This window comes from Schistocerca serialis, chromosome 6, assembly GCF_023864345.2.
Source record: "Schistocerca serialis cubense isolate TAMUIC-IGC-003099 chromosome 6, iqSchSeri2.2, whole genome shotgun sequence".
Taxonomy (NCBI): Eukaryota; Metazoa; Arthropoda; class Insecta; order Orthoptera; family Acrididae; genus Schistocerca; species Schistocerca serialis.
The window spans coordinates 497958745-497984796 of NC_064643.1; positions in this window are offsets into that span (position 1 = coordinate 497958745).

The window sequence follows — 26052 nt, forward strand, 5'->3', positions numbered from 1 at the left end:
CTCGATTCCAACGAACGAGTGACTTTTCCGTATTGGGCTTAGAGCAACATATTTATGTAGTCGTTGTAGGTCTCCAGATAGGCTACGACTTCGCTTTACTTGTGGAGGTCATAAGGCAAACTGGTCTTGGATCAGGACACAATTGGCCTTCCTTACTCGACCTTCTCAGGCTGCATACTCTACGGACATCATATTGCGCCCAGATTCTTCTTTATTTCCACGGTCGAAAACCCATACCGTTATGTGGTTGCTGGGACACATCGTTCATTATGTTGTAGAAGGCGAGGGGGAAGATCACATGAACTTCATGCAGTACATGATCACTGCCTACTGGACATGCCTGCGAATGCCTCGATATCGAGACCTCTTCGCCAACAAGTTGAATCTTGTTATTCGTCAGCAAGGTGTTGGTTAATTTAATTTTTTTTATAAGTGTTTTTCTTTATTATGTATGTTCCCATCTGATTTGTTTCAGCTTGTCCTCTCGTGGTTTCCCTGTTCGTTTTCTTTTGTGCATTGACTCAGCACCGCTCCAGTCCTATTGCAAAATGTATATAGATGAAGTATAGACACACATGAGCGTCTACAATGTTTGCAGTGATATTGGGATTTTTCTTAGTTTGCTATTTCGAATGTAATCTGGTTTCGTTATCCTTCTACCTTTAAATTCTACTACAAACTGTAAAAATAAATAAAAAACACAAAATAAAAAAATAAAAATTACTAAAAGAACATTGCAAGGAGGCTTAATTAAAAAGAAAAGACTAATATTAATGAGTAAATGCAATAATTTCAATAGCTATGTGGCCGGTTACGAAGTCTCGTAACCGGTTGGCCCTGAATGGTATTAGCACGCAATCTGACTGCATAAAATAAAAATGAAGACTGACAAGGAATTTCCATTAACACAATTGATTAATTAATCCCCTGCAACTATAAAAGCTACGAAACAACAAAGCACAAGTGTAACTGTTCTGTGTGTGGTAGTGTGACTCAACGTACATGTATCTGGCTCGGTCCTTTCTCAGTACGACAAAATATTTTAAACACCGTTTACCATGAACTAATTGAAAAACCAGAAATACTCTAACTGCACATAGAAACCAGAATTACAAGTCTAATAAATGAACAAGAGCCAGATACTTTGTTGACTGTACCTGTGAGCAAGAGTGATTGTCATTAAAGAAAACTGTAATACCTTTTTACCTCATTATATATTGACGAAAATATTCCATTCACCAGCATCATAAATCAAAAGCCCATCTCCTTTCTCAAATATATTGTGACAAATGCATCTTCTTCCATCTATACATTACACCAACCGAACAGTACAACATTTCAGTCAACACTCAGATCCTCTACTCTCTCGCCCAACAGAACAACGGCAGCTCTCGACATCCTCTGAACTACTACTGCCCCAGTGGAGGCGGCGGAATAATAATCTTTGGCGCAATCTCTGGCGCTGTGACTCAGTGTAGCCACTTTTCAACATATAAAAATAATTGTTGATACATATCATGTGAGCTTGGTGGTGGTTTGTCGGCTATGTCCTCTGTTTATTATTATTATTATTCTGTTATCATAATTAATTTTTTCTTACATTTGCAACTTACATTACATGATGATTTGAGTACGGTCTACCGAAAAAGAAAAAAATAGCTCAGTCGGATAGAGCATCTGCCATGTAAGCAGGAGATCTGGGGTTCGAATCCCGCTCGAGGCACACATTTTCAACTGTACGCGTTGATAATTATCAACGCCTGTAAGCAACTAATGGTCTGGATTCAATGTAATTTCATTCCAAATAAATGGATCGCTTTTATAGGTTGAAGCGGTTCTTACCGATTTCTTACTGTGTCGTTTAAAATCAATATCTACATCTGCTTGATAATTTCTGTCCCTTCTGACGGGATGGGAGGAAGCAAGACAATAAACTGTAGCAAAAGCAGCTGCAGAAGCTTAGTCCAGCTTACAATACTAATGTAGTTGCATCTCGTGGTACAGACATAACATGAGCCATTTTTGTTACAGTAGAGATTAAGTAAAGTATCGTAGTATTATTTGGTGTGAAGAATATTCCGACACAAGTTTTCATCTTCGATAGTACTTGGTATTCCCCATATACAGTGTAGGAAGAAAGTAAACGTGTTGTTTTTCAATCTATTGATCGTTTTCGTTGGCGTGATACGTGCAGTTATTTGACTTCGTATACTCTGCAATCAACCCCTTGTACGGGTGCGCGTTCCACAAAATACCACAAATCAGAATTTTCCGTATTTGGTCATATTTTTGCGCAGAGCGTAATTCGCAAGGGGTAGCCACAATGAAACGCGCACTCGGTATACACACGCACGCGCAGCGCTAACCGCGCGGGCACGCAGACGCGCTGGGGAGCGCTTTGGGGGCGCGCGCCGTTATTAAAGCCCGAATCCGTCACCGCAGCTGACCGTTTCACAGCGGCGCTGCCCGGCAATGGGGCGTGGCTCCAAATTACGGCGTGCCGCAGTCCGCCAATTAGGTCAGTGCGCTCCGAGTTATGTGGATTCCGCGGGCGGCGCCACCTGCCCGCGGGAATTCCCCGCCTATTCGCTGATGGCAGCCATTGTGGCCGGGGCCGCCTTAGACGCGTCAATCAGGCCGGAGCAGCCGTTATGCGCGACGCCACTGAATGCAGTCGGCCACAACGGCGCCCCCATTAGGCGCCGGCTGTGCGTCGCGACGCCACGCGCTGATCTGTGATTAGCCGCGCGGACCTTTGTCCCGCTGGCAGCCGCTCTTAGGCCGCTTAATGCTCGGGGACAATGCGCGCGGAGCGCCGATTGTGTTAGCGCCGCAGCGGCCAGCGCTGATTATTACGCCTCGTAAGTAACGCGGAACAGCACCGACCAGTAGCGGTGACGAGAGGAATACGACCTTGTTATACAAGGTGTAAAAGCAAAACATTCTTCACACGTAGAGGAAGAAGCTATGTTATATGGGCATTGGGAGCGTAAAAGCTTTATTTCCATGTTAGAGATAACTTTCTACCACTCTTCAACACATTTGTCATTGGAAAGGCACATGAGAAAATCTATCAAACAGTACGTAGAGTCCGCGCAGGATACGGCGGCCGATGAGCAGAGACAAAATTTCGTCCAAAGCGCTGGTCGAGTTCATTCGTTTGTTCAGAAGGGGAGGCCGAATATTTTGCAAACTTTAGGCCTGTCGGTGGTGACAGAATCGAGGCGAGCGCCCTGCGATCTTCCTCAAACGATTTTATGCAAACTATTCGATAAAAAAAATAATTTTTTATTAATTATAGCTTTATATGTCAGGTTCATGATTATGTGACCATAATTTCATTAACGATCATAGTTATTGTGATATTTACATGGAAGTAAGACACTGCGACAAATTCGAAAAACTTCGCAGTGAAAAATACTGCCGCCATGATTTTGCGTTTGGTGTATAATGCACTACTGGCCATTAAAATTGCTACACCAAGAAGAAATGCAGATGATAAAGAGTATTCATTGCACAAATAAATTATACTAGAACTGACATGTGATTACATTTTCACGCAATTTGCGTGCGACCATCATGATGCTGTAAACAGAACCTGGGTTCACCCGAAAAAACGAATTTTTCCAGTCGTGCACCCAGGTTCGTCGTTGAGTGCACCATCGCAAGCGCTCCCGTCTGTGATGCAGCGTCAAGGGTAACCGCAGCCATGGTCACCGAGTTGATAGTCCATGCTGCTGCAAACGTCGTCGATCTTTTCGTGCAGATGGTTGTTGTCTTGCAAACGTCCCCATCTGTTGACTCAGGGATCGAAACGTCGCTGCACGATCCGTTACAGCCATGCGGATAAGATGCCTGTCACCTCGACTGCTAGTGATACGAGGCCGTTGGGATCCAGCACGGCGTTCCGTATTACCCTCCTGAACCCACTGATTCCATGTACTGCTAACAGTCATTCGATCTCGACCAACGCGAACAGCAATGTCGCGATACAACAAACCGCAATTGGGAAAGGCTACAATCCGACCTTTATCAATGTCGGAAACGTGATGGTATGCATTCCTCCTCCTTACACGAGGCATCACAACAACGTTTCACCAGGCAACGAAGGTCAACTGCTGTTTGTATATGAGAAATCGGTTGGGAACTTTCCTCATGTCAGCACGTTGCAGGTGTCGCCATCGGCGCCAACCTTGTGTGAATGCTCTGAAAACTAATCATTTGCATATCATACACTCTTCCTCCTGTCGGTTAAATTTCACATCTGTAGCACGTCATCTTCGTGGTGTAGCAATTTGAATGGCCAGTAGTGTACATAATACGTTGCTGCTTATGAAACTTAGCTACCGTATCGAATTTTTGTCTGTCACCAATCTTAAGAAAACTGATCTGATGAAGCACACTCTTTTGCGATCGCGCTACAACAGCGATGAAACCAGAGTTAAATATCCACAACATTTCTCATATTTCATAAACTATTTGAGATATCGATAAGAGATTTTTAGCAAATGATAGGACGCAAAGAGGACAGTACTTTTCCATAAGTTTATTATGAAAACCTTCATTATCTACTAGGTTATTCTACTAACTACAGACTTTTTAATGGCAGATCACAGGTGAAACAAGAAATGGGAACAACATAACTGAAGACATTACACGTTTACTTTGTACCGAGGATGTGCTTTTACGTAAACTAATGACCTTACTTTTCTAGGCGCTTCAGTCTGAAACCGCGCGACCGCTACGGTCGCAGGTTCGAATCCTGCCTCGGGCATGGATGTGTGTGATGTCCTTAGGTTAGTTAGGTTTAACTAGTTCTAAGTTCTAGGGGACTGATGACCTCAGATGTTAAGTCCCATAGTGCTCATAGCCATATGAACCTTACTTTTCCTCAGTTCCTCACTTAATAAACTTGAGAGACCCCTGTTTCAGAATTCTCTCGCAATTTTGTCTGCATATTGTGTTAGTGGGGTGACTTGTAAACGCTGCGTTTTGGCAAAAGAAGCAAATTTTAAAAAGGCAACAGGAGAAATGTGTAGTTTGTACCCGAAATTCGCCACTCATGACGCTTCTCTGAAAGTTATAAATGGTTAACAAGCCAAGTTAAATAAATCGCTGGATTTTCAGCGGAATTATTTTTCAGTACTAACCAAAGCATATGTGATCGATCTTTGTGGATGTTCACCATGCAGTTGTGGTGTGGAGGGCCTCTACTTAATATTTACAAAAAATGTTGGCTTCAGTTTATAGTGGCACTTCCCCTGCAGCGCTCGGCATTTCTCCTACAGCGTATGACCGTAGCCCCAACCACTACCACTTTTCCCAGGCGTGCCTTGCCGAATGCGCATCTATCACTTTCCTAAATGAAATGATCAAAATGTACTAAGTTAGCAAGGATTCTTTCACAATCCCACCATTGCATTGAACCCCTGATGCCCAGGAGTATCCCAGGAGGACTGCGTATTGTTTTACAGCCTTCCACAACACAGGCATGAAGACTCTGTAGGCCTTGCACCGGGGTCCCATACAGAAGTGCTCCAAGTGGCCTCACAAATAAAAGACTAGTGCGTTTAGGTCTGAAGAACGTGAAGGCCAACGAATTGGTCCTCTTCTGAATGTCCATTTGTCACGGAATCTGTTATTTAGAAGCCTACAGACACTATCAGTGAAATGAAGAACAGTTCTGTTGCGCATGACGTGTATGTTTTGTTGCACTCATAATAGCACATATTCTAGCGGAACACGTTGACTCCAAGAAAGCATGATAAGTTTTTCCAGTGAACCTGGTTAGGAGCGTGGTGAGTTTCTCCAGTGAACCTTTTTAGAAGAACATGAGGCCCTAAAAAGCAGTTATCAACAATGTTGGTACAAAAATTGACAGAAAATCTTTGTTGATGGCGTGATTGCAAATTTAGTGAGGATTGTTGACAGCCTTTACGTGTTGATTGTGGAAGTCTACAGTCCGGTAACGTAGAAATGAAACCTCATCGTGAGCAACACATCTGCACGAAAGGGAGGGTTCCAACATCACTGAATGAGCCCTTCGCGGGAGAGTACCCACGCAGGAAATTCATCTGCTGATAGTGCCTGCACACGCTATAATGGTATGGCTACAGCAGGTTCTCATGTAGGGCTCTTCGTAGTCATGTGGGAAACATAACCTGTTGTGGCTAATTGTCTTACACTGACGTCATTGTTGTGGTCGACTGCGCGAAGAAGTTATTGCTCCAGTTCGGATTCCATCGTTCTTATAAGACTCACCTAGTCACGAGTAGTAGGCTTAAGCGTCCCATGTTCTCTAAAACGACGATCCATTGTTTCAGACGTGCTCCTGTCGGGGCACTATCGTTCTCGAAATCTCTCCCGATATAAAGGTTGAGTGCCACTGCCATTTAGACCTGCTAATCCGTACACCAAACGGCGATCTACCAATTCCGAATTTCAGTACACTTCAGTTGCACTATGCTGAAAACAAAGTACGAATCGTGATGAACAGTAAACAGTTAAAACTATGTGCTTGCACAGACCGCGATGAACACTAGACAGTTGATAATACGTGCTTGTTGGTAGTAGGGCAATGAGGTTAGTCACAGGTTCAAATGGTTCAAAATGGCTCTGAGCACTATGGGACTTAACATCTGAGGTCATCAGCCCCTAGAACTTAGAACTACTTAAACCTAACTAACCTAAGGACATCACACACATCCATGCCCGAGGCAGGATTCGAACCTGCGACCGTAGCGGTCACGCGGTTCCAGACTGAAGCGCCTAGAACCGCACGGCCACACCGGCCGGCTAGTCACAGGTCAACAGAAATAATGAAGTGAGTCCCATGTTAACATCACCTTTGTTTCAATGGAACAACGAACACTGGCGGTGAACCTAAGAATTACAGCTTATTACACACTCTAACCAACTGTAATGTTGAGGGAATTTTGAACATTTCATGTAAGAAAATGGAGTTGCAAATGACGTTCTCTTATAACAGCCAACTGACGATGATGACCATAATACTTACGAATTGTGTAGCCAATAAATTCGGAGAATCTCTAAATGTATGTGAGGTTAGACTACGTTTATTTTTGAAAATTTCTTGTATTTACCTCTTCAGCTTTTTGTAGATAAAGTAAAGCTAAAGCTGTGATGAATCAAAACGTTCGTCTGTACACCACTGTGCAGCATAACAGAGTGGCATGTGGGGTGACGCACGGTGAAGAAGACAATCATCAAGAGATCTCCCAAGGTGTCCATATTTTGTGGAATATCGCCGTACAATCCATCCTGCTTATTTTGGGAGGAAGCAAACACACTGAAGATATTTCACAACAAACACCAAAATCTCGTGAGTGGGTTGGGGTTTGCCCTCCTAACTATGCATATTCGTTTGCTTTGTGAGGATGATGATGATGATGATGATGATGATGATGATGATTGTGATAGTAATGGCTATCATAATTGCAAGAAGCTTACTTACAATTGCTATCATGACTTTAATAAAAATGGCAAAGGTATTGTTAATTAGAACACTGGGAGGAGTTGAGGCCTAAATAACAGCAGATTTGTTCATTCTTAACATCACAAGACAAAAAAAAATATGGCTAAAGAAACGGCACACAAACATTTTTTATAGGACAAATGCTTTCAATGAAATTCAGTCTATCAGTGATCAGCTGGGGATCAACACACGACTGTAACCAGAACTAATTGCTTTACTTGTCTTCATACATGTGATTCTGTGACATGGCCCAGGAGCTATGCTACTATCAAGCATCTATACTCTATTGTTCCACAAAGAAAAATATGGTTTCAAAGAACAGGGTTCTGAGAAGTATATATTGGAGCCCTATGCCGTAGCAGTGAATACTTTACCCTCCTATATGAAGTCTTCACGGGTTGTCAGCCGAGTAGCGTCGTCGTCTCGTAGCAACGTTTCGATGGAATGCGTCTCTATCATCTTCAGGCGAAGTGTCGTGATATCGTCGGTCGCGGACTGACATCTCTGCTGGACCACTCTCCACTTCCCGCCGCCGGCCAATCACGCGCCAGCTGAGAAAGATTGCACTCGCATATAACTTTACCCTCCTGCTGGTCAGGGTAGCACACCACAATGCGCTCAGTTACTGGAGTCATGGACGTCAGCAATCTGTTATTAATGGCATGCGCCCGAAAAAAAAATATGCAAGTATGCGGTGTCGCGTTTGGCTAATTCAGAACACAGGTATTTCCCTATGAGTCTCTGAAACCCCAGTGGATTCCAGTGTGCATCTGAAAGATGACTTCATGGTATGAGAGAGGGAGAAGGTTAAATTTGGCCTTCGAAATTTCGTAAGATGCGTTACATTATTGCATGAAATTTGCTTTTCAGGAATTGACAAAAGAGGCAAAATAGGGGCGAAATGTGGAAGACGTGCGGCGAAAAAGGTGGAAGAGAGGAGAGAAAAGTTTAAGAGGAAAAGTGGTAAATGGAGGGAGACGGAAGATGAAGAGGAAGAAGGGAGAGAGTGCAGAGAAGAGGGAGAGTAGGAGAAGAGAGGGAATGGGAGAATGAAGGAGAGCAGGAAGATGAGTGGGAATGAAGGGAGAGGCAAAGAAAAAGGATAAGGAAGTGTGGGATTCTGTGCCAAATGGGGAAAGAGGCAAAAAAATGCAACTATCCACAGAAAGGAAACAGGTGAATTCGGAAAAAGTGGAAATGAATAGCAAAACACTGAAAAAATTGAGGAAGTTATGAAATCGAAGGTACCGAAATAAAAAGAATCTATTGATTTCTTTTGACTGATGGCCAGTGGAGTGATCTACACACTGTTCTGTAGATAAGTGTGAGACGTGAAATAGCTATGACATGCTGAACTTAATGAAATACATCTGATAGCCCATGACTGTAGCAGATAAGTAATGTCTGTGACAGTCTCGCTGGTCAGAGTCAAACTAACTTTCAAAGACCAGAAGGAAATGAAAAGCTTTTCTTTTCATAAACTGAAAATTTAATCTCTGTTTTACTCGTGGGTGAAGGGACTTTTCCAGGGTTCGGGAGAGAAAAAGAGACAGTAAACTGACATCAGCAGTTGTAAGACCTCAGAGCGCAATTTAATAAGAAAGAATCCTGGTCCGCTTCATCCCTCTTCCATTTACTAGCCTCCACTGTTTGTTCAGCAAAGATTAGCATTTCTTAGTAATTAAAAGCGTGCGGCGGACGTGAATCAACACCGACTATTTCCTCCAGCTGCATGCGAGGAATCTCATCAAGTCTTGGAAACGGCGTAGCCTTCGAGGCCTTTTGCGCACCGGCACATAAATTTCCTTTCTCCTCAATATGGTCCAGAAGAAAGGTCTCTTTAATACCCTTCATCAGTTAAGTATTTATTTGGGAATTCCTGGGCCTCATTTATTACATCAATGTGGTTTGGGAATCTATCCGAAGGAAACGTAGCAAAATATTTTGCATAATTTGTCTCTTCAGAGAAATATCCGAAGGACATTACTTTCCTCGGCACTACGTTGTTGTCAAGGTGTGGCGTAATCAAGAAATAAGAGTATATCTCTTGAACAGGATGTTGGAACGAAAATAGAAAGAAACAAATCTTAATCAATAGGCATTCGACAGACAGCAAACGTGTTACTCACAATATTTCACTGGACATAATGAGGTTCAAAGGAAATGACGACATGGAAGAAAGGCGAAAAGCAGCCAAGTTAGTTTTGAGATGGTTCGGTTTAACAAGTTAGTGCATTTAAAAACTAGCCTGGCAAAATAGTTCTTTGCTACAATATATTACGTAACAGTTGCGACTATTTCACGTAAATCAGATAAAATGTTTTGAGGTCACCATACCTTCGAAAACATCAGTTGCCACCTCACACTTTTATTAAGTGACGAGTAACAAAACTGATCAATAGGTAAATCAGTTCACCCAATATTCGGTCTCATTTTTATGTAGAAGTCCGACAAGAAAAAGCAGTTGGAAGAAAACGAAATTGTTTGGAAGAATACTGTACTTACCGGAAAATCATATGAAGCCATGTTGCGCAAGTCGGTGAAAAGCATAGCACGCGACACTGCGACGTTAAACCACTGGAAGGGGACGTCGGAGCAGTGTGAGTAGCGTCACAGTACAGAACAGGGGGCGAGTGCAGTGGAGCTAAGGCTGGCGACAGTGAATGATATGGGAGCGCTGTAGAAATGAAATAACAGAAAACTTTAGACGGAACACTCAGGGCACAAGGAAGGTGTGATTATTGAGGAAGAAAACTTTCAAAGTATTATTTTAATGAAGTGGTAAAGATAGCGAAATAATGTGGTTCAATCAGTGATAAGATTGTATGATAAAAGCTGGTGCTGAAAACAATTTGGAATGACGGGTAATAGCTCAAAAGGAAGAGCTGTTAGTCTACTGTTCCATTTAATCACTTACCAACGAATCGGTATCAAGAAAAGATCGAGGCGTTTAGATTATACGCGTGTGTGGCACAGCACTGATTCGTGATAGAGACTCGGAATTTCAAAAATCAAAATAAAATTTTGCATGTAACAGGTTCTTTAGAGACCACTGCATAGCAGACATATTAAAAATATTCAGTAGCAGGCACTTTATATAAGACTTCCTGTGGCAGAATTAAACAGAGAGGAATAGGGTGAATAATGCGCGACGTGACTCTCTTCCATTCAAATAACTTCTTGGAATGTAGCCGGATGACGTCTTGGACAACCGCCGATATTTCGACAGATACACATCTTGCCATTTTTAAGATACAAATCCAGTATGAGAGTGCAGTGGGAGGGAATTTAAGACCTCAGAATGCAGAGCATGCAAACCATGTTTTGAATTCCCTCCCACTGCGCTCTGTTACTGGATTTGTACCTTGAAAATGAATGCGTGTACGTCCTTCGAAATATTGGGGGATGTCGAAGACGTCATCCGGCTGAATTCCCGTAAGTTACATCAACATTTTGTACTTCAGAATTAACTTCAGTTCCACAGCTATTTCAACAGCGTGAACAGTTTATACCGAAAGACCATCTTATGATATTTTTGTATTTCAGTGACGTACTTCAAAATTTGGATATTTTTTTTTCATTTATTGACTTCGTCTTTGTAATTCAAATGACGTAGAATAGTTTATAAATGAAAATCTGTTCGTTCTGAAGAGAATAACGCTTGAACACGACGTTCCACACAAGTTCCTGCAAAATGTTTTCGAACCACACTTGGCCCCTTTTCCTTAAATGTTTAAGGTCTTTAACATGTTTCACTTCCCATCCTTTATTAGTTAAATAAGAGTCTCGAATTCTGTGGAGCCCGATGGTTGCAGACTTTCTACTAACGCTTTGGCATGTCGCATCTGGGTGCGCATAGTAAGATCAGATTCTGTCCCCCTTACACACGGCCAAAGTCAGTCACCTTCAAATAATTGCAACTACATAAAACAGTGAAAATCTGTTACACTAATACTACATTGCACATGTTAATAGATTACTGCATAAGTAAAATTTTTGTAAATGTAGTTTTCATTTCGTTGTACTGACTGCTTTTGTACATCAATTGCTATAAACAGGGTTAACTTTGGACAGAGGGGAAGCGTTGAACAGTTCTTCAGAAAATATGTAAAACTAGCTGTTACTTAGCCTTTGATGAAGCTAAACTTTTTTGAGGTACTGTCCTGTGTTATTGCAGAGTATTTTGGTGTTCCTAACACGTATATTAAGAAAAAGAAAAAAAGATAGGAGAAACACCACTCTTAGCAGTATTCTAAATGGCAGTTTGTTTTTATTGAAATTAACAGCTGACCCATATTTAGTAACTACAGAAGTTAGTATATATGTTGAAACTTAGTTTGTATTGCCGTTTTACGCTTCCATAAGTTTCTCTCATATTTTCATGAACAATATTCCATTTTATTTGTATATTTTGTGGTTATATAAAATTTTTATGAGTATGAGATATTGTTGGCTGAAATCTTGTGTAATTGAACGCTGATAATAGTTTTACAGCCTCTGAATCACTATCTTCTAGCAACAGAGAATTGTTTTTATTCAGTTTCAAACAAAGAAATTCGTAAAACACTTTGAAAGTAAAATTCTAAAATCCACCCACGAAAATGAAGGTGGGCCAGCAAATGATATCTCGTTTTTAAGGCAGAGTCACAAATTCGCTTTAAAATTTTACTGACCTGTGTAGCTTACGAAGTAGCTATTTTTGAACAACCCACTGTGAGGTCATTGAGTGCTTTAAGTACTGATAGGAGAGGATTTCTAATATACGAGTACATTAAGAAGGAAACCAAACTATTTCGGAAAAATCTACAGCAGAAGCAACACTGTATTTACCAAACGTTTTATGGACTCTGATTTCTGCAGCGTTAAGTAAATCTACCACAACAAATGTTTATTATCAATTTGCAAAGGATTTTATTAAATTCACAAGGTATTTCATGACTATTATAAATATAAAAACTCTTTACGCAATTCTCACGCTATTTCATATCAATTATATATTTGGACAATTGCATATTTAAATTATTTCATATTTAAAATATAATTGGTGTTTAGAGGTTGAAAGGTGGCTACACTGAGTCACAGCGCCAGAGATTGCGCCAAAGAGTATTATTGCGCCGCCTCCACTGGCGCAGTAGTTGTTGAGAGAATGTCGAGGGCAGTTGTAGTTCAGAGGTTGCCGTGGGCAGTGCTTGTTGAGAGGATTTCGAGAGCAGTACTAGTTGAGAGCACGTCGTGTGCAGTTATTGTTCTGCTGGGCGAAAGAGTAGAGGCTGTTCAGTTGGTGTAATGTATATATGGAAGATGTTGCAATGATCACAGTGTATTTTTCATCAATATATACGGAGGTAACAAATTTTTTTTTATTTTCAAATCTCCTAATTAACAATGCCTCTTGGTCACAGGTTCAGTCAACAAAGCATGTGGCTCGTGTTCATGTATTAGACTTGTAATTCTGGTTTCTATGTGCGATTATAGTATTTCTGATTTTTCAATTAGTTCATTGTAAATGGTGTTTAAAATGTCTCGTCGTATTGAGGAAGAACCGTGCCAGATACATGTACGTTGAGTCACACTATCACACACAGAACAGTTACACATGTGCTTTATTGTTTCGTAGCTTTTATAGTTGCAAGGGACTTAATTAATCAATTGTGTTAACGGAAATTTCCCTTCATTCTTTATTGTAATATTATGCAGTCAGATTGCGTAATAATACTACTCAGGGCCAACCGGTTACGAGACTTTTGGAGAATTTAATTTTTGATGTCTCGTATACGGGTTTGACAATTTTGTGCAATTATGAAGATTTCAATTTTTCGTTAATCGTGCTTATCCGGAATCTTCTCGTGTGAATTGTATTGTTGGTGATAAAGTGTTATGTTGTGTGTAATTTTCGTATAGTGACGAGTTTTGTAAGTTTTGTAAATGATTACGCGATCGATGAAAAAGACAAAAATGATGGATAATCAGAATGACGAAATTGTTAACGTGGCGAACTCGCCAACACAGGAGAACAGTATGATGAAGAAAACAATTTACTAAGCCGGGAAAACAGGCCGGAACAAGTTCAAATTTTTCACAATCGGAAAATTTTTAGAATTTGAGATTAACGATAGAAGATTCTGGAATAGTATCGAACACAGATAGCTTTACAGCTATGACGAAGGAAGTTAGTTTTACAGGAAATATTAGGGGCAAAAAGAATTTTGAACCAGTTAATATGGAGCAGTTGATGGATGCTATATTACATTTGGGATCACAGATGGGAACATTGGCAACACGGTTAGACTCACCAATAGGAGCAATTAAAACTGATATGGAAACAATGGAAACACGGTTAGACTCACAAATAGGGACATGTTTCAAAAACATGAAAGATGAATTAAAGAAAGAAATTAGAGAATAAGTACAACCGATTTTGAATTCTCACAATAATAGATTAATTTCAATAGAAATTAGACAAAAGGAACAGCATAGAGAACAGGAAGAAAGAGATCGCGTGATGGTACAAAAATTTTCAGAGTTAAATTTACAACGTGCACACGATAAGGAAGTAATATTTGAAAGAATCGGGGAATCCGTACCAAATGAAAGAATAAATAACCTAACACAACAATATGAACAGTTAACTACTAAATGTGTCAATACTGAAACCCGAGTCGCGACACTTATGGAAGACGTAAATAAACAGAAAGAACAAATAGGTGACTTATCGGAAAGAGTTGAAGAGATTTCATATAAATTGACAAGTCTTAGTTTAAATGGTGACAAAGATTCAGATGATACAGCTCCATTGCCATTTCCAGAAACAGAAGAGTACCAGAACATAAATAAACATGTTGAAAATCAGGGAAAATTCAATGAACGCGTTAAAAGGGAATTTGAGGCGCTACGAAAGCAAGTTAAACAAATTGATAGCGAAATCGTAGGAAAAGACAGTAGAAGAAATTTAGAATCACAGATAGCAGCGGCTTTTGAAGAAAAGATTTTATTTCATTTACGAGATGGAACAAGAGAGCGCCAGGCGCGCGAACTTGACAAAAATCGACATTCGGACTGGGACAGACGCGGTAGGTCTTTGTCGCCACGAGGCGAAAACTTTTGACTATAACCACTTTTTAACTGTTCGGAAATTTAAGATCTTTCGCAATTCTAAGAATGACATACATCCATGTTCATGGTTAGATCCATTTATGTACCCACTTCCACCAAATTGGCCACTAAGTCACAAACTGGAATTTATGTGTGGGTATTTAAGTCCTCAGGGGATTCACTACACTAAGTGAATATGTGCCGTAGCGTGCACAGGGCCCCGAGCTGTAGTGGTGCTATTTCCCTTTTAGTTTTCTGCACTGCTGCCTACTCTTTTACTATTCTTTGTATCTATCAAAACAACTCTTCAACTATCAATCTATCTAGAAAAGGAGCCGGTAAAGAATGAGCGGATATGACTACTTTACCCAAAAGTAATTTCGAAAATTACTGTTTGGATTTACTATATCTTCTGCAGCATTCATTCGGGGTTTAAACGAAATTTTACCTGTTGATCTTCGTGACAATATTACTTCATATGTTGACAATATTCTTATTGCTAAACGTTCTTGGAATGAGCATAACAAAATTTTGGATTCATTATTACGTATTTTTGCAAGAGTTGGCATTACTGTGAACTTGGAAAAATCTGAATTTGGTCGTTCTCAGGTGAAATTTCTTGGTCAGATTATTTCTAAAGAAGGTATTCTTCCTGCTCCAGAGAAACTAGATGCTATTCGTAATTATGGTGTTCCTACCACAAAACGTGATGTTCGTAGTTTCCTTGGTGTCTGTAATTTTCTTAGACGCTTTGTTAGATTGGACAATATGGCCACACCTCGTTTATGTGAACTGTCTGGACAGAATTCTAATTGGTGTTGGGATGAGGAAGCTCAATCATAATTTGAATAACTTCGTGATGCTTTAGTTGCTGCTCCACTTCTTTCACATCCGGATTTATCTAAAGATTTTTATTTGGTGACAGACTCATCATACAAAGGCCTAGGTGCACACTTATTTCAAGAGATAGAAGAAAACGGCGTTGTAATACAGAAAACTATTGCATTTGGAAGTCGTGTTCTCTCTAAATCAGAAAAGAATTATTCGATTAAGGAACTTGAAGATTTGGCTGTTGTATGGGCTTTCACAAAATTTCGCATCTTTTTGTGTGGCAGACATACTAAGGTTTACACCGATCATCGAGCTCTGGAATTTCTTATGTCAACAAAATTAACTCATGGCGTATTGTCACGATGGGCGCTGTATCTACAGGAATTTGACTTTAGTATTGTTTACATACAGGGTTCTTCAAATATTATTGCTGATGCTTTATCACGTACACCTATGGGTTTAAAACAAAGTGCTGAGGAGGAATGCAAAGAAAACAATTATTGTTTGATGTATATTCAAGGTGCTGCGTTTGAAAATTTTATTTCGTCTTCGTTCCAGGACACCGCTAAGGAGCAAGACAAGGATCCAATCTGGAAGGACATTAAGAGGAAGTGGAGGAGAAAGGAAAACTTAGCGATTAGACAGTATTATTTACTTCGCAATGATATTCTTTTTAAACGAAAATCGGTTGACAACTCTGTTTGGTTAGTTTGCATTCCTGATGAGTGGGTTAATAAATTGATTTGGTATACACATTTCAGTTATGCACACTTTGGTCCCAGAAAATGCTTTCACAAATTACGAGAAAATTGCTACTTCAGTAATATGGAAAAACGTATTCGATTTGTTCTTGCCAAATGCAAATTATGTCAAAAGGCTAAGCCGCCAACTATTTCTCACAGAGCACTGTTGTTTCCTATCATTCCAGCGAAATTAAAGGGGATGGCTGCAGTCGATTTGTTCGGTCCAGTTGTTCGTTCTACTAATGGTTTTGCGTACATTTTGGTAGCAGTGGAATTGACATTAGAATATTTGCGTTTTACACCTTTACGCAAAGCAACAGCTCGTTCAGTGTCTAATGCTTTCATCAAACATTTTCTTAAAGAAGTGGGTCATGTTGATAAGGTTATATCAGATAATGGATCACAGTTTCGCTCTAAAATTTGGCTTCGTACTCTACGGCGTCGTAAGATTAAACCAATTTTCATTTCACTTTTTCACCCTCAATCTAACGGCTGAGAGAGATGGATGAAGGAAATCAATAAATTGTGTCGTCTTTATTGTCATCAGAATCACAGAACGTGGGATCAGTATCTTCATATTTTTCAAAACATTCTGAATGAACTCCCGAATGATTCAACCTCTTTACCGCTTATATTGATATTAAAAAATAAAGCACCGACAAATCGCATTTCTGAAATCGTTCCTTTTCCGCCTACACGGAAACTGCGGCATTCTGAAGTTGTCAACCTGGCTCTACAAAATACTGCATCTGCGGCTGCTAGAAGAGAGAAATCAGCTAAACGTCCTGGTCGTTTAAGAACTTTGTCAGTTGGCCAGAAGGTGTTAGTTAAGTCTCATCGTTTGTCTCAGAAAGGAAAAGGCTTGTGTCGCATTTCTTTTCTGCTTTATAACGGTCCATATAGAGTTCGCAAAATTATTCATGATAACACTGTCGAAGTAGAAACTCTCAAATCTCGGCGCTCTAAGGGAATACATCATATATCGAACGTTAAAATTTTTGTGGAATTACATACTTTTGAGAAACTAACAGTTATACGTAAACACGCAGAGAATACGAGGATACCGCGCTGTGTTCTGACGGCGGCACATACTCAAAGCAACAGTCAAGTCTACGCGCCGCACAAGGCAGTCGTTGACCGCAAACAATTACTTCCAACGTCACGCTTATCTACAGCTGATCGAGCTCTCAGTGCGAATGCACTGACAGCCGTAAACAAATACACAGTCTAATTTCTCCGATTAAATTCAGTATAAAGCTATAGTGACTTGATAAATTATGTTATTAACGTTCAGTTTTTTCAGGATACAGTTGTATAAAATATTTAAGAACTTCAGGTAAATTCTGTGTGTGTCCGACGTTAAGAGGACTTGCTATCTAGAAAATTTCAGGAAGAATGTAATTTCGAAGAAGAAAGTAATAAACTAAAAAGGTAACTATTAACTGAGTTTATTTTTCAGGTAACACATTTCCACTTAGGTACGTACTTTAGGCGTAATTTGCTGCTGGCGATTACGTGATTTATACTTTGTATTAACTGATTTTGACAATGACTGATTAGTGAACAGGGTTATTACTTATGTATATTATGCATGGCTTGGCTGCACTGCTTTTTCACTGATACCATATTTTTTTATCATATGCCTGCTGTGCTTATTTATTTAAATTATAATTGTCACCTGATTAGTTGTGCTGATATGGTTATGTATGTAAGTTATACTTTGTGATTTATCTGCTTGCGCCTTCATGTTTACTTATTAAGATTACATATGAGCATTTATTTGCTTATGCTGATATGATGCTAATGACCTGTTTATTATGTAAGATATATACTTGCTGCTTTGCTCATGGATTGCATATTTACACATTTTTGTTTTGTTGTCATAACTACTCTTTAATTTGGTGTATAGAAATGCTGATATACAGTGTACGAACATGGAGTTTAGGTCACACTGTAGTATTAATTATAGATTGTTTGCTTGGCAGAGCCTCGTTGTAGGGATTGTGCTACATCCACTTGTTAACATTCTGTTCTCTACTGGTATATTTATTCGCTATTGCATGTTTTGCTTACGCTCAGTGCTTTATATTTTAAGATAAGAAAATGAACTGCTGTCACATGAGCTGGAGGTTTTATGGAAGCTGTATAAATTTATCCTAATAGAAAGGAAGCTAACGACATGACATACCAACACTAGGATTAGACCATTGACAGTTATTACACTGCACTCTTCGTGAGCAATTGAAATAGCAAGTGACACTTGACACAAGAAATACTCCACATGTTTGCTTCAGTTTGGCCATGATTCTTGAAGTGGTGTACACACTGTGAAATATTACGATCATTCACACTCCGTACTCGTACTTGCTTACTGAAGGTTATTCAAACTAAAGACTGTTAGAGGTCATGTATGCATTTCTTTTATTTAATGATGGACAAGGTAACCAAAATTTATTTTATAATTTATAATGAGTGGAAGATTTGGGTCAGGTGGGTTACACAGAGGTTGTGTGTGGACATTGTGTCTTCGGATTGTATGGGATGATGAATTGAAGTTTGCACTAGGATTTTATCTGTACTTGTTCGAGGAGACTGACTAGAGGAAAGAGTTGTTATGGAAGCGAAATGATATTGATGATAAGGTTTATATGTATCGACGTATTGAAGAGGTATTATTGAGGTACTGAGATTGTGTGAAGTTGATGATTATTGGAGTTTTGGTGGACAAGAGGTAAGGTAAATGGTATTGACGTTAAGGTTTATATGTATCGACGTAAGAGGTATTATTGAGGTATTAAGATTATGTGATGCTGATGATTATTGGAGTTTTGGTGGATAAGAGGTAAAGTAAGTGAGGAGCATATATTTTTTGTTGGTTTATATGGAACAAGGAGGATGAAGATGGCAGACTAGAACACTCAAGTGGAAGGAAGATTGTCTACACACACACTTTGTTAAATCAATAAGCAGTATATACTTTTTTTTTTTGGAGAGAGGAAGTTTTTGCATATCTTGGCACACTGACAGTTGTTCAGCAACCGTACATTTTGATTTGGCTTGGCAAACATTGGTCTTGACATGATGACTATGACGTTGAGTAACTATTATTGACTGTTATACTCTGTGCCACTACTACTTGATACACATGTTGAACATCAGATTTTGACAGAATTTCATTTACACAGTTAACACTATTCAATTACACAGTAGTACTTAAATGTGGATGAAAGATGAGTGAGTGTGTTTTGTGTGTTTTCCTTTCCTAATCCGAAATAATTGTTACCGACCTATCTCCAAAATATTATTTTACTTGTTTGTTGTGGCTTGCACTGACACCCATAAATATTATAGGTTTACTGATATTTGTGTATTTGTAAAAGTTAATATGACAATTATCTGATATCATTTGTGTGTCTATCATAATTTGCATGTTTAGTGTAAGAACATTGATAATAATTTTGTGAAAGCAATTGTGTGTTCATTCAAACTGTTGTGCGTGCTTACACGTATTAACATTGGTGGGTGCCACATGGAAATGTTTAACTTCTGCTGATGAACTCTGATGAAATGTTTAATTAGTGATAGTGAATATTATGGACTGTTACCTGCACTGTTCAACATTGCTGGGTGCCACCGTTGGAACTGCTTCTACTGAAATGATGTCACTTGTTGGTCTCTGCACCTGTTCAACATTGTTGGGTGCCACTGATGGAACTGCTTCTACTGAGATAATGTCACTTGTTGGTGTCTGCACTTGTTCAACATTGCTGGGTGCCACTGATGGAACTGCTTCTACTGAAATGATGTTACTTGTTGCTGTCTGCGCCTGCTCGCCATTGCTGGGTGCCACTGATGGAACTGCTTCTACTGAGATGATGTCACTTGTTGGTGTGTGCGCCTGCTCGCCATTGCTGGGTGCCATTGTTGGAGCTGTTTAAATACTGCTGATGAAATGTTATGAGACTGCTATTTGCACCTGTTGACCATTGCTGGGTGCTGCTGCTGGAACTGTCAACTACTCTGAGGAGTGCTACTTGTTTATTGAACTATTGAAAAGATTTTATGTGAATATTTGTATAAACTGATTTTTTGTGTATTTACTGTTTATGAAATGTTATGAGACTCTTACCTGCACCTATTCGTCATTGCTGGTCCCATTGATTGAATAATACTTGTGTAAACTATTATGTAAAATCACATGTACGCAAGCATTTGTATTCCTTACTGTATTTTATACATTAGGTTATTCAAGGGTCAATGCAAAGCCAAAATTTATTTAGTTATGTGATATTTACTTTTATCTTTATCTGTGTTTTTTGGACGAATTTGGTGGTATTTTCACCACCAATGCTGGAAAAAATACCATCAAATTCTAGCCCGTAGAGGAGGGGCATATGAAAGGTGGCTACACTGAGTCACAGCGCCAGAGATTGCTCCAAAGAGTATTATTGCGCCACCTCCACTGGCGCAGTAGTCGTTGAGAGAATGTCGAGGGCAGTTGTAGTTCAGAGGTTGCCGTGGGCAGTGCTTGTTGAGAGGATTTCGAGAGCAGTACTAGTTGAGAGCATGCCGTGTGCAGTTATTGTTCTGCTGGGCGAAAGAGTAGATGCTGTTCGGTTGGTCTAATGTATTTATGGAAGATGTTGCAGTGATTACAGTGTATTTTTCGTCAATATATATGGAGGTAATAACAAATTTTTTTTTATTTTCTAATCTCCTAAATAACAATGCCTCTTGGTCACAGGTCAGTCAACAAAGCATCTGGCTCGTGTTCATGTATTAGACTTGTAATTCTGGTTTCTATGTGCAATTATAGTATTTCTGGTTTTTCAATTAGTTCATTGTAAATGGTGTTTAAAATATCTCGTCGTACTGAGGAAGAACCGTTCCAGATACATGTACGTTGAGTCACACTACCACACACAGAACAGTTACATTTGTGCTTTATTGTTTCGTAGCTTTTATACACTCCTGGAAATTGAAATAAGAACACCGTGAATTCATTGGCCCAGGAAGGGGAAACTTTATTGACACATTCCTGGGGTCAGATACATCACATGATCACACTGACAGAACCACAGGCACATAGACACAGGCAACAGAGCATGCACAATGTCGGCACTAGTACAGTGTATATCCACCTTTCGCAGCAATGCAGGCTGCTATTCTCCCATGGAGACGATCGTAGAGATGCTGGATGTAGTCCTGTGGAACGGCTTGCCATGCTATTTCCACCTGGCGCCTCAGTTGGACCAGCGTTCGTGCTGGACGTGCAGACCGCGTGAGACGACGCTTCATCCAGTCCCAAACATGCTCAATGGGGGACAGATCCGGAGATCTTGCTGGCCAGGGTAGTTGACTTACACCTTCTAGAGCACGTTGGGTGGCACGGGATACATGCGGACGTGCATTATCCTGTTGGAACAGCAAGTTCCCTTGCCGGTCTAGGAATGGTAGAACGATGGGTTCGATGACGGTTTGGATGTACCGTGCACTATTCAGTGTGCCCTCGACGATCACCAGTGGTGTACGGCCAGTGTAGGAGATCGCTCCCCACACCATGATGCCGGGTGTTGGCCCTGTGTGCCTCGGTCGTATGCAGTCCTGATTGTGGCGCTCACCTGCACGGCGCCAAACACGCATACGACCATCATTGGCACCAAGGCAGAAGCGACTCTCATCGCTGAAGACGCCACGTCTCCATTCGTCCCTCCATTCACGCCCGTCGCGACACCACTGGAGGCGGGCTGCACGATGTTGGGGCGTGAGCGGAAGACGGCCTAACGGTGTGCGGGACCGTAGCCCAGCTTCATGGAGACGGTTGCGAATGGTCCTCGCCGATACCCCAGGAGCAACAGTGTCCCTAATTTGCTGGGAAGTGGCGGTGCGGTCCCCTACGGCACTGCGTAGGATCCTATGGTCTTGGCGTGCATCCGTGCGTCGCTGCGGTCCGGTCCCAGGTCGACGGGCACGTGCACCTTCCGCTGACCACTGGCGACAACATCGATGTACTGTGGAGACCTCACGCCCCACGTGTTGAGCAATTCGGCGGTACGTCCACCCGGCCTCCCGCATGCCCACTATACGCCCTCGCTCAAAGTCCGTCAACTGCACATACGGTTCACGTCCACGCTGTCGCGGCATGTTACCAGTGTTAAAGACTGTGATGGAGCTCCGTATGCCACGGCAAACTGGGTGACACTGACGGCGGCGGTGCACAAATGCTGCGCAGCTAGCGCCATTCGACGGGCAACACCGCGGTTCCTGGTGTGTCCGCTGTGCCGTGCGTGTGATCATTGCTTGTACAGCCCTCTCGCAGTGTCCGGAGCAAGTATGGTGGGTCTGACACACCGGTGTCAATGTGTTCTTTTTTCCATTTCCAGGAGTGTAGTTGCAGGGGACTTAATTGATCAATTGTGTTAACGGAAATTTCCCTTCATTCTTTATTGTTATTTTATGCAGTCAGATTGCGTACTAATACTACTCAGGGCCAACCGGTTACGAGACTAAAATTATTTTTATTGTATATTAATTAAGACCCCATGCAAGGTACCCATTTCCTGTATAAATTATGAACATTGTATGTACAGAGATACCCAAACGACAGGGCCAGTTCAGTACTACATTCCCATCTCAATTTGACACTAGAAGTTGTTACATTAGAACTACTGAATGGTTTTAGCATTTCATTTCTATAGCCCATGTGTTCTGGTGAAATACAGGAAACGAATGCATTTCGTAATGATCCTGGAATTCTTGTTCAGAGTCTAAAAGTATTCAAACTAGCCCCTGTTTCTTGTACGCTATGTTATAGACTCTTCAACATAATATGCGTAATGTGCAGTTTTATATTGAAAACTGGGATGCTGCTGATCCATGTAAACACGGAAAAGAGGGACAGAAGTCCCACGGTGGGCTGGACACACACGAGTGTGAAAGGAAAGATGCTCTGCATGTGGGAAGAGTGCGAAAGACTCAGGGATATGCGAGGAGCCGTACAGGAACCGTCAAGCAGTAAGCCACTCTCGGAAGAGTGTAGCATCAAAGATGCTACAGGTTGTGAAAAAATGCTTCAATGTTACATGGCGCAATTTCTTAGAAGGCGGATAACGCAGCGGAAGCTCTATTGAGAAGATCCACTAGGTAGCCAGTAAAATACTAGAACTATGCGGATGGAACTGTATCTACATCCATATCTTCATACATACTCCGCAAGCCACCGAACGGCGCGTGGAGAAGTTACCTTGTACCACAACTAGTCATTTCCTTTCCTGTTTCAACCACAGAGCAAGGGAGAAATGACTGTCAATATGTGTCCGTATCAGCTAGAATTCCTCGTATCTGATCTTAGTGATCCTTGCTCACAATGTATGTTGACGGCAGTAGAAACATTTTGCAATCAGCTTCAAATGCTGCTTCGATAAGTTTTCTCTAATGGTGTTCCTCGGAAAGAACGTCGCCTTTTCTCCAAGGATTCCCGTTGGCGTTCCCGAAGCATTTCAGTAAATCTTGTGTGTTGTTCGAATGGTTCAAATGGCTCTGAGCACTATGCGACTTAACTTCTGAGGTCATCAGTCGCCTAGAACTTAGAACTAATTAAACCTAACTAACCTAAGGACATCACACACATCCATGCCCGAGGCAGGATTCGAACCTGCGACCGTAGCGGTCACGCGGTTCCAGACTGAAGCGCCTTTAACCACACGGCCACACCGGCCGGCTGTGTTGTTCGAAACTACTGGTAACAAATCTAGTATCCTGCCTGAACCATGGCGGCATATCGACCCTAGGCCAGAGGGCTGGTCTGATCCTTGGTCGTCGGTTAGTACTCGACCTCGAGGTGCCGATCTCTGGCGGAGAGAAAAGGGGTCGCAGGAAAGCGACGACAGTTCGTGAGTACGTGACGTCACGTGTTCTTCATAGCGATCACTCAAGATGCCATGCTGTTCGCGATTGTTAAATAATGTACCCTAAACACGAACAACTTTAATGTATCCTGGTGGCACTTCTGCCTGTAACAATTGCAGCCCTTGGCGTGTACGTGTACAAATTTACTTTAACATCCGACCACACATTCTGGTGCTTCATTTTTTTGTCAGGCAGCGTACCTATTATTTTTTATGTCCTCTGGGTATCGCTCTTTTTTGACAGCTTAACTAGACCTATCATAGTTCTTATTTCACAAAAGAGTAATATCAATAATCTGGACGAATTTATCAGCTTTTTTCATATCTGAGCGAACTTTAGGAGCTGGTCTTACAAACGGTACTGGATGCCGCAGTCAATGAGAAGGGGTCTATGTTTGCTGTGTGAGAAGCATGTTATTCTCTTATTTGCCAGTTCATTTCCATTTGCATGAACGCTAGCGATAAAGCGTAGGTCTCGTAATGTATCTCTCTGCTACCTTCCATTATCCTTTTCGGTAAACATGTGATTCAGATCATTGAAAGACAAAGTAATGTAAGATGTTGCCTTTTATACTTCATTCTAATATCTGCAATCCAATGTAGGTGGTTGGGCCAGTAAGATGTCTGAGTGGATGCTTTGACGAGGCCACTACTGGAGGGCTGTCGACGTCGATGATAGTAGCTCCACATGCCGTCACAGCCAAGATGGAAATAATGTTTGCAACGTCCTCGAAGACCATTGTGTAATCATCCACGTCCATCCTAGTATGCGTTTCTGCTCCGGTATCTGTCAGATTGTATGCTGGTCTTATTCCTCATCTTGGAAGATCTCTGTCATATTTCGGGTGTATTTTGTGCAGAGCAATTACGTCCACCTTGTTCTCAAAAGATGGGCGTGAGAGATTTCTACATTTGCGTTTAGAGATTCCTTCGATATTCAAGGTTCCACTTACTGTCAAAGATTTGGGATTTTAGAACGGTTATTCGAATTTCATGTAGTGACCATGTTTGCTGTGTTGCAGGAGCAGTTTGAGGGATTAGCCAGTGATTCACTCTAGCCCAGGGGAAACGCAAGTGTGATACGACATTTAGCAGACTTGCCAGGGAAGGTACTACCTTGTAGTGAACCTCGAAAATTGAGCGTTGAGGAAAAAATTCCATAGCACAAAATGTGTAAAACTGAAAGGCTTTGTTTAGTGTGCCTTGACTAATTATGGACCAAAGAAGTCTATGGGGAAGGAAAACGCCCATAGTCTATAATTCTATAGCCGTGTTAGAAAACTGATTTAAGCTAAGTCCAAGTCTGGTAAATAAACAGAAGCCGAATGAAACCAAAGCGAGCATGCGGAGTGCGATGCGAGAATCATTAAATTGATTTCAAACTAAAATTTTGCCAAGAGAAAAGAGTAAAAACCCTAAGAAATTTTCATCTGATATAAAGTCAGTATGCGGACAGAAATCATCTGTTCTATCGCTGAAATAACAGAGACAAGGTCGAAATACTAATTTGCATCTTCTGAAATCGTTTCATCGTGAAGGCGTAATACGGTTCCTTCATTAAATCACAGCACGAATGCCGAAATGGCGATCGCGGAATAGAAAAACAACTAAAACAACTCAACTGTAGAAAGTCGCCCGGCCGGAGTGGTCGAGCGGTTCTAGGCGCTACAGTCTGAAACCGAGCGACCGCTACGGCCGCAGGTTCGAATTCTCCCTCGGGCATGGATGTGTGTGATGTCCTTAGGTTAGTTAGTTTTAAGTAGTTCTCAGTTCTAGGCGACTGATGACCTCAGAAGTTAAGTCCCATAGTGCTCAGAGCCATTTGCACCATTTTTTTTTTATTTTTTTTTTGTAGAAAGTCGATTAGACCGTATGAGGCACCTGTGAGGCTGTACACAGAATTTACAGAAGAATTTTCTCTCCTTCTAGCTGTAGTTTATCGCAGGTCACTGGCGCAACGATGGGTACCCAGCGGTTGGAAGAA